An 11,136-nucleotide genomic window follows, 5' to 3' on the forward strand; every position below is an offset into this window, starting at 1 on the left:
GGGGGGGGGTTTTTTTTTTTTTTTCTTTTAAAAAGTGGTGGGCCATTCCCGGAAGTTTGCAATACCGGGTCAACCGTTGTGGGGTCGGAGCAACCCCCGGGCACCTCACCCCCTTTCAAAAAATCAATTTTAAATCGCTGTCCCCCAATGGAGGACGTTATCAATATTAAGCCTGATAAGAACAGATACTACACTTTGATCTTAGCCAAAAGGCCGAGAAGCGATGCCTTTGCCGGTTCGACCCTTTATATAGCCCAAAGGTCTTACTGTGTGAATCCCACTCCAGGTCCAGCCCGAAGAAATCGAGTGACAGGTGTTCCGTCGGCGGGCCTCATCAATCGTTTGGGCAAAATTTTACTCTTGCGCCCTCCGCGTCGCCGCGCGACAGACGCATCTTCGCCGTGCGACGGCAACGCGTCGTTTCATCTCGTCCGCTCTACCTCTCACCTGTGCGCGTCCCGTACCATGGTGGCGCTCACTCTTCTTCAGATGAACCCATTGCTTGGCTTTGCTTTACCTTCCTTCCAACGTGGCCTGCGACGTCATGTCCTTCGAACATAGCGCGTTTTTAGCAACGATTCCGTCCAATGAATGAACATATTTTGAGGCCATGTCGTGTTTTTTTTTGCTGTTTTTTTCATTTGGTTTTTGGGTGTTGGTTTTTTTTTTTTTTTTTTTCGTGTTTTTTAAACCTGTGCCGGTCTGGCCAACTAGGCTCGTGGAACGGTAGTGACGGTGGGGTGGGGTGTGTGTGTGTGTAGGGTGGTGTAGAGCACATATCCCGCGCGCTCTCCAACGCAAGGCTGGATATTTCAACTGTTTATTGGTTTCTTATAACAGATAGTTGGTGGAGCCATTCCCTGAAGTACTGCAATACCGCTGGCGTCAGCCCGTGGTGAGGGCGGAGCCAAGCCCCGGGCACCTCACCCCCTGTTCACGCACTCAGTTTGTAATATCGAATGTCCCCCATGGGGACTGTATCGATATTAAGCTGATAGAATCGATACTACACTTTGATCTTTTTAGCCAAAGCGTCAGCCGCGATAAGCAGAATGCCTTTCCTTGCCCGGTATCGACTCCGTTTTCAGCTATACCTTCCCCCAAAGGTCTATCGTCGGCTCAGTGACCAGGCTTTTTATCCTCTTCGCCCCGTGCGTTCTGTCTGTCCAAATTTTTACCTCTTGTGCCTCTCCCCGCGTCGCCGCCGCGCTAGCGATTCTCGGGGGCCAGTGCGACAACGCGCAAACCGCGTCCCCCCTTGGCCTCGTTTTCATCTCGTGATTCCGCTCTACCCGTCTAACCCAACCCACTCGATACCCCTGTGCGCGGCCCTATACCATAGGTGGCCACCTCCACCTCCTTCTGAGATGAATCCCCCTATTGCCTTGGCTTCTGCTTTTACCCCCTTCTTCACCTCTTCAAACGTGGCTTAGCGCGCGTGTCTCAATATGTCCTTCAGAACACATCGCGTTTTAACGCACCGATATTCCCGTCAATGACTTGAAATTTTAGAGGCCATGCCTGTGTAATTTTTTGTGTTTTTTTTTCATCTTGCTTCTATTCTTGGGGGTTCCGGTTTTCTTCTTCTTCTTTTGTGTTTATCTTTTTTTTTTTTTTTTTTTGTTAAATGTGCGTCCGTCCTGGCGTGCCAAGCTACGGCTCTGGGTGGGGAGGGGCTGGGTCGGAGGGGTGCTGTGTGTGTGTCCCCGGGTAAGAGCCACATATACCGCGCCTCTCAACGCAAAGGCTGGATATCAACATGTTGTGGGTGGTCTTGCTAAATTCTGTGGTTTTGTTCCCTCTGTACTCGCAATACGGGTCAACCTGTGTATGAGGGCGGAGCAAGCCCCGGCACCTCACCCCCTTTCAAATCAGTCGTAATTATCGGTGTCTCCCCAATAGGACGACGTATCAGATATTAAGCTGACTATAACCGATACTGCGCTCTCATCTTAGCCAAAGGCTGGATTTTTCGAATGCTGTTGCCGGTTCGAACCTTTCTTCTTTATATCCCCCAGGTGGTGCGGTCAGTGGCATGTTTCCGCTCGTCGAAGTTCGTTGCGATTTTACTCTTGGCCTACCGGGTCAACCCGTGGTGAGGGGCGTCCGCCTATTGGGGGGCCCCCGGGCGACGTCCACTGGTCCCTTTTCAAAATCCGCTCCTACCTAATATCGATGCGCGCGTCCCCCACTGTAGGACCGTATCAGCACTATTCTTAGCTGACTAAAGAACCCACCTTATTACTTTCCACCACTTCTGATCTCTTAGCCAACAAAGTCATGTCCTTTCGAAACGGATCGCCTTTTGCAACGGCTGTCCGTTTCCAATTGACATGTCTTTCTTTACTACTATAGGCCATGTGCGTTTACCTCGAGTTTTTTGACCATTTGGTTTTCTCTCCTCGTTTTTGCGCATTCCTTTTCTGTTTTAATGTGGGGACTGGCCCCGCTAGGCTCGTGGCAAGGGAGGGGGGGGGGGGTTAATACTCTGTCAGGGTGTGCTAAGAGCACTTCTTTCCGCGCTCTCAATCGCATAAGGCTGAGATTTCACGGTCATTTGCGTGCTTTAAAATAGTGGTCCGCCATTGCCTGACAGTACTCGCCATTTCCGTTGTCACCCTTCGTGCCGGCGGAGCAAGCCCCGGGCACCTCCCCCTTGCAAAATCAGTTTTCACCATTTTCTGTCGCTCATGGAGGACCCTCTCCGATATGCCCCCCGATCTCCTACAGATACCTACACTTTGCGCTTGTCCAAAGAGGCCTGCAAAAAAAAAACCCCAGGGGATGCGATGCTTGTTGCCGGTTCGACTCTTTCTCACTATGAACCCAATTGTCTTCTTGACTTTGCAGGTTTCTTACCAACCTGCGTTCGTTGGTGCAAATTTTACTCGTGCGCCTCCGCGACGCCGCATGTCTGCGAAACATCGGCCGTGTTCTACAGCAAACGATGTCGTTTCATCGTGAATGCACCTCTACTATGCCGAGTCCCTACCATGGTGGCACTACTCTTTCAATGAACCCATTGCTTGCTTTGCTTTTACCTTCTTCAACGTGGCTGCGACTCCCTGTCTTCGAACATTGCGTTTTTGCAACGATTCCGTCAATGATTGGTTTTTTTTTGGGCCTTTTGTGTTTTTTTTTTTTTCTTTTTTTCATTTGGTTCTTTCTTGTTGGTTTTTTTTAAACTCTTTGCCGTCTAGGTAAATTTTCCAAGCTAGTCTCCGTGCTGGACAGTCGAGGGGCGCCGCGGCGGGGGGGTTGTCAGCTCGTGTGTGCTGGAGGTGTTGTGTAAGTCAGTCACATCTATACCCCCAACTCCCTCGCGCTCCCTCCCCTCACAGCAACCGTGTCAAAGGCTCGAGATATTTTCAACTGTTTTGTGGCGTTGTCATCTTTAAAGAGTGGTGGCCTTCCATTCCCGGAAGTACTAGTCCGCAATACCTCCCTGGGCTCAACCCGTGTCGCGCTGAGTGCTGAGCAAGCCGCTCCGGGCCACCTCACCACCCTTGTTATCACAAAAAAAACACAAATCAGTTTTAAATCTCGATGCCCCCCAATCGGAGGTACGATACTCCAGATACCGTTAATCTGATACGCACCAGCATACGACACCTTCTAGATCTTAGCCAAAAGGTCCGAGAAGCGCATGCCTTTTCGCCGCGTTCGACGCGCTTTTTTTTACCTATAATCCCAACGGTTCTTCTCCACTCGCAGTTGACATGGTTTTCCTCTCGGCCGCTGTGCGACTTCCGTTTCGTGCAAATTCTTACCTCTCTGGCCCTCCCGCGCTCGGCCTGGCCCCGCCGCAGCGCCTCCATTTCGCCCGTCGCCGACCGAGCGCCGTTGCCAACGGTCGTTTCCATTCGTCGTCTCTACCTCCTACCTGTGGCGGCGTTTCTCTACCTACCGAGGATTGGCACCACTCTTTTCTTAGACTGAACCCCATTGCTTTGGACTTTTGCTTTACTCTTCTTCTAACGTGGGCTGGCGACGTCATCGTCTTTTCGACAACCTCGCCGTTTTCTAGCAACGATATCCGTCAGTTGAATGAAATTGATGCGAGGCCATGTGTGTTTTTTTTTGTGTTTTTTTTCTCATTTGTTTTTTTTTTTGTTGTGGTTGGGTTTTTTTTTTTCCTTTTTTTTTTTTTTTTTTTTTTTAAATGTTGCTCTGGTCTGGCGCAAGCTAGGCTCGGTCGTGAGTGGAGGGGGGGGGGTGTGCGTGTGTTAGTCCATGAGCGCATATACCGCGCTCATCAACCGGATAGGCTGGGATATTTCAACTGTCTTACTTGGTTTCTCTTAAATAGTATGTGGGCGGCCTGATCCATTCCCCCGAAGCTACTGCATATCAACAGGGTCACCCTTCCGTAGTTGAAGGGTCGGAGTCAAGCCCCGTGGGCACCTCCCCTCTATTCCCCCGTCCCCCCCCTACCCTTCCCCCTTTTCCAAAACATCAATTTTTTAATTTTATCTATCATCGCTTCCCCACCAATGTGCCACTGACGTATCACGAATATTGACAAGCCTGATACTATATGCCAACAAGATACCTACATCACTTTGTATCTTCGCCCCACACCGGCTCTGTAGGCCGATGAGCTGGTGACCATTTGCCGCTTCGACACCCTCCCTTCTCTCTTCTCCTATAGACTCCCAAGTCTCCTTCCTCGAGTGACCACGGGTTCTCCTCGCGGCGTGCTGTTCGTCTGGGCCCAATAGTTTTAAATAACCTGGCCCTGCTCCTGCTTCGTCGCCTGCGCGTTAGCTCGCAGCGCATTTGTTGCTCGTGCGGCGACGGCAAACGGTCCTACCCTTTCCTCTTTCACTTCGGTTCGCCTCTACCAACACAGTCTCATCCCCCTGTTGGCTGCGTTCCCCACTACTCCATGGTGGCACTCCACTCCACCTTCTCTATTCAGATGAACCCCACTTCTTGTCTTTGCTTTTCAAATTTCCCTTCAATTCAACGTGGCTCCCTTCTAGGTCCGACGTGCATCAACATCCATGATCTGTCGAAACACTCATCCAGCGACTGTTTTACGTGCAACGATCCCACAATATCTCCCTAATGATGAGAATTTTTTGTGAGGCCCCCATGTGTCAGTTTTTTTTGTGTTTCTTTTGTCAATTTGGTTTTTCTTTGGGTGGGTTGGTTTTCTTTTATGTCTTTTTTTTTCTCTATTTTTTTTCATGTTTTTTATTTTTTTTTTATTTGGTTCTTTTACGTCTTCTAAATGTGCGGGGTCTGTCCCCAAGCTTAGGCTCGTGGGAAGGGAGGGGGTGTGGGGTGTGTCTGGTCCGGTGTAGGTGTGTAAGGAAGCACTATCCGCGCTCTCCACGCAAAGGCCTGGATAATTATCACTGATTAGTGGCTTTTGGTTTCTTTAAACTAGTGGTTGGGCCTTCCAGGAAGTACTCGCAATACCGTTTCAACCCGGGGTGATGTCGGAGCATCCCCGGGCAACCGTCAACCCCCTTTCAAAATCAGTTTATATCCGATGTCCCCCACAATGGAGGACGTCTTCAGATATTAAGCTGATAGGATAATAACAGATACTAACCCGTTGATCTTATCCCACAAGGCCGCAGAAGCGATGGCCCTTTTGCCGTTCCGCACCCTTCTTTTACTAATATCCCCAAGGGTCCTTCCTTCGAGTGACCGAGGTTTTCCTCTCGTGCGGCTGCGTTCGTTGGGCAAATTTTTTTTACTCTTGGCCTCCGCGTCGTGCCGCGCTCAGCGCATTTCGACCTTTCGCCGTGCGCGGCAAACGGTCGGTTCATAATCGTCGCTCTACCTCTATAGCCTGTGCGCAGTCCCTACCATGGTGGAACTACTCCTTATTCAGATGAACCCAATTGCTTGGCTTTGCTTTACCTTCTCTCAACGTGGCATGCGACGGTCATCGTTCTTCGAACACTACGTGCGTTTTTAGCAACTGATTCCCGCTCAATACGACTGAAATTTTGGAGGCCATGTGTGTGTTTTTTTTGTTGTGTTTTCTTTCATTGTGGTTTTTGGGCGTGGTTTTTTTTTTTATTCTTTTTTTTTTTTGTCAAACTGTCGGGTCGGGCCAAGCTAGGCTCGTGGGAACGAGGGGGGGGGGGTGTGTTGTGTGTGTGTAGTGTGTGTAAGACAGCACATACTACGCCGCTCTCCTCAACGCAACGGCCTCGGATACTTCACCTGTTTCTTGGTTTCTTTAAAATAGTTGGTGGTCGTGCCATTCCCGGAAGTACTGCCACAAAAAAAATACCGCGGTCCAACCCGCTGGTGAGAGGCGGAGCAAGCCCCCGGGCACCTCACCCCCTAGTCCAAATATCCAGCTTTAATATCGATGTCCCCCACAATGGAGGACGTATCGACGTATTAAGCCTGATAAGAAACATGATACTAACTTTGATCTTTAGCCCAAAAGGCCGAGAAGCAGATGCCTTCTTGCCGGTTTCGACCTTTTTTTTAACTATATACCACAGGTTCTTCCTCGAGTGCACAGGTATTTTCCTCTCGCGCGGCGTGCGTATCGTTGGGCCACATTTTACTCGCTTGGACTCCAGCGTCGGCCGCGCGCAGCCGCATTTCGCCCGTGCGACGGCAAACGGTCGTTTGCATCATACGTCGCTCTAACCTCTACCTGTGCGCGTCCATACCCTGGTGGCACTACTCTTTTCCCCTCAGCTGACCAATTAGCGTGGCTTTGCATTTACCTTCTACAACGTTGCTGCGACGTCCCATTTCTTCCGTGAAACATCGCGTTTTAGCAACGATTCCCGTCCGATGAATGAATTTTGGAGGCCTGGTGTGTTTTTTTTGTGTTTTTGTCACATTTGGTTTTTTGGAGGTTGGTTTTTTTTAATGTCTTTTTTTTTTCTGTTTCTTTTAAATGTGTTCGGTCTGGCCAAGCTAGGTCTCGTGGGAAGGAGGGGGGGGCTCGGGTGTGTGTGTGCTTGTGTACGGTGTGTACTAGCACATTACCGCGCTCGCAACGCAAAGGCTGGCTGATTTCAACTGTTTTTGGTTTCTATAAAATAGTGGTCGTGCGCCCATTCCCGGAAGTACTGCAATACCGGTCAACCCCGTGGTTGAGGCGGAGCTAAAGCCCCGGTCACCTCACCCCCTTTCAAAAATCCAGTTTATATCGATGTCCCCCAACTGGAGACGTATCAGATATTAATCTGGATAAGACACAGATACTAGCACTTTGATCGTTAGCCAAAGGGCCGAGAAGCGATGTTGCCTTATGCCGGTTCGACCCTTTCTTACTATATCCCAAGGGTCTTCCTCGAGTGACAGGTTTCCTCTCAGGCGTGCGTTCGTCTGGTCAAATTTTTACTCAGTTGGCCCGCCCGCGTCCGCCGCGCAGCAGCGCCATTTCGCCGTGCGACGGCAAACCGGTCGGTTTCATTCGTCGCTGACTACTACCTCTACTGTGCGTCGCGTCCCTACCATGGTGGCACTACGTCTTTTCAGATGAACCCATTGCCTTGCTTTGCTTTACCTTCTCTCAACGTGGGCTGCGACGCTCCATGTCGTCGTAAACATCGCGTTTTACAGCAACAGATGCCGTCAATGAATGAAATTTTGGAGGCCATGTGTGTTTTTTTTGTGTTGTTGTTTTCATTTGAGTTTCATTTGGTTTTTGGGTTGGTTTTTTTTTTTTTTTTTTTGTTTTTTTTTTTAAATGTGCGGGTACTGGCCAGGCCTAGGCTCGTGCGTACGCGGAGGGGGGGGGGTGTGTGTGTGTGGTTGGTGTAGGGTGTTGTAGAAGTCCATCTACCGCGCTCTCAACGCAAGGCTGGAGAGTTCAACTGTTTTGTGTTTCTTTAAAATACGTGGGGTCTCATTCCCGAAGTACTGCATACCGGGTCAACCTCGTGCTGCCGGCTTGACCGCAAGCCCCGGTCACCTCACCCCCTATTCCTAAAAATCATTTCTAATATCGATGTCCCCCAATGGTGGACGTATCAGATAAGTAAGCTGATAAGACAGATACTACACTTTTGATCTTAGCCAAATGGCCCGAGAAGCGATGCCCTTTTGCCGTTTCGGTGGAAGACCCTTTTTTACTACTATTATCCCCAAAGGTGCTTCCTCGAGCTGACATGGTTTCCTCTCGGCGTGCGTTTCGTTCGGTCCACCATTTTACTCTTGGCCTCCGCGTCGCGCGCGCAGCACGCATTTTTCGCCGTGCGAACGTCAAAAACGGTCGTTTGCATTCGTCGCTCTACCTCTACCTGTGCGCGTCTCTACCCATGGTGGCCACTACTCTTCTCCAGATGAACCCATTGCTATGGCTTTGTGCTTTAGCCTTGCTTCAACGTGTCTGCGACGTCATGTCTTCGAAACATCGCGTTTTAAGCCAAGATTCCGTCAATGATGACATTTTGGAGGCCATGTGTGTGTTTTTTTTTGTGTGTTTTTTTGCATTTGGCACTTTGGGTTTTTGGGGCTTGGTTTTTCTGTTTTTTTTTTTTTCTTTTTTTCTACAAATTGTGTCGGGTCTGGCCAAGCTAGGCTCCGTGGGAAGGGAGGGGGCGGGGGGTGTGTGTGTGTTGTGTATGGTGTGTTAAAGGAGCACATATACCGCGCTCACAACGCAAAGGCTGGGATTTTCAGACTTGCTTTTTGTGTTTCTTTAACAATAGTGCGTGGGCCATTCCCGGCAAGTACTAGCCATCACCGGGTCACCCGTGGCTGAGGGCGGATGCACGGCCCCGGGCACCTCACCCCCCCTTCTTCAAAAATCAGTTTAATAATCGATGTCCCCCAATGGAGGACGTAATCAGATCGTAAGCTGATAAGAATCAGATACTCCACTTTGATCTATAGCCAAAATGCACGAGGAACGATGCCTTTTCTGTCCGTTTCGAACCTTTTTTATATATCCCAACGGTCTGCCTCGAGGTGACAGCGTTTTCCTCTCGGCGTGCGTTCGTTGGGCTAAATTTTACTCTTGGCCTCCGCCGTCGACCGCGCTGCAGCGTGCCTTTCCGTCCGTGCGACGGCAAACGGCTCGTTTCATATCGTCGCTCTAAAACCTCTACCTGTAGCAGCCGTCCTCTCACCATGGTGGCACTAACCTCTTTTCAGATGAACCCCAGTTGCCCTTCGGCTTTGTCGTTACCTTCTTCAACGTGGTGCTCGCGACGTCATGTCTCAGAAACATTCCGCGTGTTTAGCAACGAGTATCCGTCCAATGAATGAAATTTTGGAGGCCATGTTCGTTTCTTTTCTTGTCGTTGTTTTCACTTTGGTTTTTGGGGTTTGGTTTGTTTTTTTGTTTTTTGTTTTTTTTCCTTTTGTAAATGTGCGGGTCGGGACAGCTAGGCTCTCTGGGAAGGGAGGGCGGGGGGGGTGTGTGGGTGCTGTGTAGTGGTGTGTAAAGAGCATCATATACCGCGCTCTCAAACGCAAAGGCTTTGGATATTTCAACTGTGTTTTTGGTCGTTTCTCTTCAATAGTGCTGGGCCATTCCTCGGAGTACTGCACTACCCGCGTCGGTCAACGCCGTGGAGGGCGCGGAGCACAGCCGTCCGGGCACCCTCACCCCCTTTTCAAAAATCAGTTTAATACCGGATGGTCCCCCAATGGAGGACGTTAATCAGAATATTAAGACGTGATCAGAACAGACTCACTACACATTTGATCTTAGCCAAAGGCCCGAGAAGCGATGCCTTTTGGCCGGTTTCGACCCTTTTTTTACTATATCCCAAAGGTCTTCCTCTAGGTGACAGGTTTCCTCTCAGCGTGCGCGTCGTTGGGCAAATTTTTAACTCTTCGGCCTCCGCGTCGCCGCGCGCGCAGCGCCATTATTCGCCGTGCTTACCGCAAAACGGTCCGTTTCAATTTCCGTCGCTCTAACCTAACAGCCTCTACCCCCTGTGCGCGTCCCTTACCCATGCCGTGGCAACTCTCCTTCTTTTACAGATGACAACCCATTGACTTGGCTTTTTGCTTTTACCTTCCGTCAAACGTGGTCTGCAGACGTCCAATGTCTTTTTCGCAAACAATCGCGTTTGTTAGCAAAGAGACCGATTCCGTCATGAATGAATTTGTGGAGCGCCACTTGTGGTCGTTTTTTTTGTGTTTTTATCAATTGGTGGTTGTGTGGGCTTGGTTTTTTTTCTTTTTCTCTTTTTTTTTTGGGTTTCTAAGATGTGCGTGTTCCTGGCCATCTATGCTCGTGGGAAGAGGAGTGGGGGGGGGGTGCTGTGTGGTTGCTGTTGTAGGTGTGTAAGAGCACATATACCCGCTCTCTCACGCAAGGCTGGATATTTCAACTGTTTTCTGGTTTCCGTTAATACATAGCTGGTGCGGAGCCATTCGAACGGAAGTACATGTGCACAGACCGGTTCCACGCCCCGTGAGTGAGGGCGGAGCAAGGCCCCGGGCCACTCACCCCCTTTGCACAAAAATCAGTTCACTATCCGGACTGTCCCCCCATGGGGAGGAACGTATCAGATAGAAACAAATGAAGCTGGATCAAGAACAGATACTACACCTTTGATCTTAGCCAAAAGAGCCGATAAGCGATGCCTTCTTGGCCGGTTCGACCTTTTTTTATTTTTACTATATCCCCCAAAAGGTCTTCCTCGAGTTGACCCAGGTTCCTCTCGGCGTGCGTTCGGTTGGGCCAAATTTTTAACTCTTCGCCTCTCCCGCGTCGCCGCGCGTGCAGCGCATTTCGTCGCCGTGCCGACGCAACACGGTCGTTTCATTTCGTTCCCGCTCTAAACCTCTACCTGTGCGCGTCCCTCTACCGATGGTGGCACTACTCTCTTTCAGACTGAAACCCATTGTCTTGCCCGCGCTACCTTTGCTTTAACCTTCTTCAACGTGGCTGCGTGACGTCACATGTCTTCGAAAACAGCGCGTTCTTAGCAAACGATTCCGTCAAAATTGAATGAACTTTCATGTAGGCCATGTGTGTTTTTGTCAATTTTTTTTTTTTTTTTTTGTGTATTTGTTTTCATATTGTTTGTTGGCGTTTGTTTTTTTTTTTTCTTTTTTTTTTTTTTTTAAATTGTGCGGGTCTGGCCAAGCTAGGCCTCGTGGGAATGGAGGGGGGGGGGGTGTGTTGTGTGTGTTTGTAGGTGTGTAAGAGCACTATCCGCGCTCCTCAACGCCAAAAGGCTG

General features: G+C 49.8%; 3 non-coding genes and 7 pseudogenes across 3 annotated transcripts; all 10 read right to left on the reverse strand.

Moving 5' to 3' along the window:
- Positions 1–32: 32 nt before the first annotated feature.
- LOC121366925 lies at positions 33–225 on the reverse strand. Its single transcript, XR_005957264.1, has one exon. It is a non-coding gene; the product is annotated as a U2 spliceosomal RNA (small nuclear RNA).
- A 618-nt stretch (positions 226–843) lies between these two features.
- On the reverse strand, positions 844–1,051 carry LOC121366928 (annotated as a pseudogene).
- A 734-nt stretch (positions 1,052–1,785) lies between these two features.
- On the reverse strand, positions 1,786–1,971 carry LOC121366929. The gene has a single exon (XR_005957265.1). It is a non-coding gene; the product is annotated as a U2 spliceosomal RNA (small nuclear RNA).
- A 3,422-nt stretch (positions 1,972–5,393) lies between these two features.
- Positions 5,394–5,598, reverse strand: LOC121366930 (annotated as a pseudogene).
- A 614-nt stretch (positions 5,599–6,212) lies between these two features.
- LOC121366927 lies at positions 6,213–6,431 on the reverse strand (annotated as a pseudogene).
- A 601-nt stretch (positions 6,432–7,032) lies between these two features.
- LOC121366931 lies at positions 7,033–7,232 on the reverse strand. Its single transcript, XR_005957266.1, has one exon. It is a non-coding gene; the product is annotated as a U2 spliceosomal RNA (small nuclear RNA).
- Positions 7,233–7,827: 595 nt separating this feature from the next.
- Positions 7,828–8,031, reverse strand: LOC121366932 (annotated as a pseudogene).
- A 612-nt stretch (positions 8,032–8,643) lies between these two features.
- Positions 8,644–8,850, reverse strand: LOC121366934 (annotated as a pseudogene).
- Positions 8,851–9,458: 608 nt separating this feature from the next.
- Positions 9,459–9,672, reverse strand: LOC121366935 (annotated as a pseudogene).
- Positions 9,673–10,317: 645 nt separating this feature from the next.
- On the reverse strand, positions 10,318–10,534 carry LOC121366926 (annotated as a pseudogene).
- Between the last annotated feature and the right edge of the window lie 602 nt (positions 10,535–11,136).

Source organism: Gigantopelta aegis, unplaced genomic scaffold, assembly GCF_016097555.1.
Source record: "Gigantopelta aegis isolate Gae_Host unplaced genomic scaffold, Gae_host_genome ctg7771_pilon_pilon, whole genome shotgun sequence".
Taxonomy (NCBI): domain Eukaryota; kingdom Metazoa; phylum Mollusca; class Gastropoda; order Neomphalida; family Peltospiridae; genus Gigantopelta; species Gigantopelta aegis.